This window comes from Anguilla rostrata, chromosome 11 (assembly GCF_018555375.3).
Source record: "Anguilla rostrata isolate EN2019 chromosome 11, ASM1855537v3, whole genome shotgun sequence".
In the NCBI taxonomy this organism is placed as follows: Eukaryota; Metazoa; Chordata; class Actinopteri; order Anguilliformes; family Anguillidae; genus Anguilla; species Anguilla rostrata.
This window is the reverse complement of record NC_057943.1, coordinates 798,970-801,469: the sequence shown is the minus strand read 5'-3', so window position 1 is coordinate 801,469 and position 2,500 is coordinate 798,970. Positions and strand designations below refer to the sequence as shown.

The 2,500-nt window shown below is 51.7% G+C and overlaps 1 protein-coding gene across 1 annotated transcript in view; it reads left to right on the top strand.

Annotated features, from left to right (window-relative positions):
• The window catches only part of LOC135235035 (dedicator of cytokinesis protein 3-like), a 76,801-nt gene that overhangs the window by 46,608 nt on the left and 27,693 nt on the right, over positions 1-2,500 (top strand). The gene's annotated exons all lie outside the window — the stretch shown is intronic.

Here is a 2,500-nt window from a genome sequence, read left to right as displayed (position 1 = left end):
GATAAACCAGCGGCAAATACGCGTGCGTCTGTCTGAACACGCTCTGGATCTGCCAGCGGTCCGTGGAAAACCAAGCAGAAGTGCCAGTGAAACACTAACTGCCTCCAGTGAGCCACTGACTACCCCCAGTGAGCCGCTAACTGCCTCCAGTGAGCCACTAACGACCCCCAGTGAAACACTAACTGCCTCCAGTGAACCGCTAACTCCCTCCAGTGAGCCGCTAACTACCCCCAGTGAAACACTAACTGCCTCCAGTGAGCCTCTAACTACCCCCAGTGAGCCACCAACTGCCTCCAGTGAGCCGCTAACTACCCCCAGTGAGCCGCTAACTACCCCCAGTGAAGCACTAACTACCCCCAGTGAGCGCTAACTGCCTCCAGTGAGCCGCTAACTACCCCCAGTGAAGACTACTACCACCAGTGAAACACTACGCTCCAGTGAGCCGCTAACTGCCTCCAGTGAGCCATAACTACCCCCAGTGAAACACTAACTGCCTCCAGTGAGCCGCTAACTACCCCCAGTGAGCCACTAACTGCCTCCAGTGAGCCGCTAACTACCCCCAGTGAAACACTAACTACCCCCAGTGAGCCGCTAACTGCCTCCAGTGAGCCGCTAACTACCCCCAGTGAGCCACTAACTACCCCCAGTGAAACACTAACTGCCTCCAGTGAGCCGCTAACTGCCTCCAGTGAGCCACTAACTGCCTCCAGGGAGCCGCTAACTACCCCCAGTGAGCCACTAACTGCCTCCAGTGAGCCGCTAACTACCCCCAGGGAAATGTTAACTGCCTCCAGTGAGCCGCTAACTACCCCCAGTGAAACACTAACTGCCTCCAGTGAGCCACTAACTACCCTCAGTGAGCCGCTAACTGCCTTCAGTGAGCCGCTAACTACCCCCAGTGAAACACTAACTGCCTCCAGTGAGCCACTAACTACCCTCAGTGAGCCGCTAACTGCCTTCAGTGAACCGCTAACTGCCTCCAGTGAAACACTAACTGCCTCCAGTGAGCCGCTAACTACCCCCAGTGAGCCACTAACTACCCCCAGTGAAACGCTAACTGCCTCCAGTGGGGCACTAACTGCCTCCAGAGAACCGCTAACTGCCTCCAGTGAAACACTAACTGCCTCCAGTGAGCCGCTTGTGACTCACTTAAGGCTGATTTTTACTTTGTTCCACCACACATCAGAGAAATATTGCTCAACTCAAATGATGCATCTTTAACTCAATAAAACTGCTGCTTGACACTTGAAGTTACGCATCTCTAGACTTTTGTTAGAATTTTAGTTTGCTGTGAGTGTGAGTGTTGTGTTCTGACTGTACCTCTGGTGTGTAGTTTGTGAGTGTGTGAGAGCATGTGAGTGTGAGCGTGTGAGCATGTGAGTGAGCGTGTGGTGTGATGTGATAGGTGAGCAGATGTGAGTGTGGATTGTGTCTGACTGACCTCGTGTGTAGTTGAGTGTTTGAGACATGTGAGTGTGAGCATGTGAGTGTGAGCGTGTGTGAGTGTGAGCATGTGAGTGTGTGAGTGTGAGTGTGTGTGTGTGTGAGTGTGGGAGTGTTGTGTTCTGACTGTAACTCTGGTGTGTAGTTTATGAGTGTGTGTTAGCGTTGTGTTCTGACCATGTCTGGTGAGTAGTTTGTGAGTGTGAGCATGTGAGTGTGAGCGTGTGTGAGTGTGAGTATGTGAGCATGAGTGAGCATGTAGTGTGAGTGTGTGTGTGTGTGAGTGGGTGGAGATTGAGGTGTTGTGTAGTGTGTGAGTTAGGTGAGTGTGAGCTTGTGAGTGTGTGGTGAGCATGTGAGTGTGAGCGTGTGTGTGTGAGTGTGAGAGTGTGAGCATGTGAGTGTGAGTGTGTGAGTGTTAGTGTGTGAGTGTGAGGGTGAGTGTGAGCATGTGAGTGTGTGAGTGTGAGCATGTGAGTGTGAGCGTGTGTGTGTGTGAGTGTGGGAGTGTGTTGACGTCTGTGTGTAGTTGTAGTGTGAGTATGGAGCATGTGATGTGAGCTGTGAGTGAGGTGTGAGTGTGTGAGTGTGAGCGTGTGTGTGTGTGAGTGTGGAGGTTGTGTCTGACTGTACTCGGTGTAGTAGTGGTGTGCGTGTGACATGTCGGTGATATTTGTGAGTGTGAGCGTGATGAGTGTGAGTGTGGTGTGTGAGATGTGAGTGTGAGCTGGTGTGAGTGTGGAGTGTTGTGTTGAGTTGGTGAGTGTGTGGAGTATCATGTGAGTGTGAGTGTGAGTGTGAGCTGTGGTGTGAGTGTGTGGAGGTGTGATGAGTGTGTGATGTTGTGAGTGTGTGAGTGTGGGAGTGTTGTGTTCTGACTGTAACTCTGGTGTGTAGTTTATGAGTGTGTGTTAGCGTTGTGTTCTGACTATGTCTGGTGAGTAGTTTGTGAGTGTGAGCGTGTGAGTGTGAGTGTGTGAGCATGTGAGTGTGTGAGTGTTAGTGTGAGTGTGTGAGTGTGAGGGTGAGTGTGAGCATGTGAGTGTGTGAGGGTGAG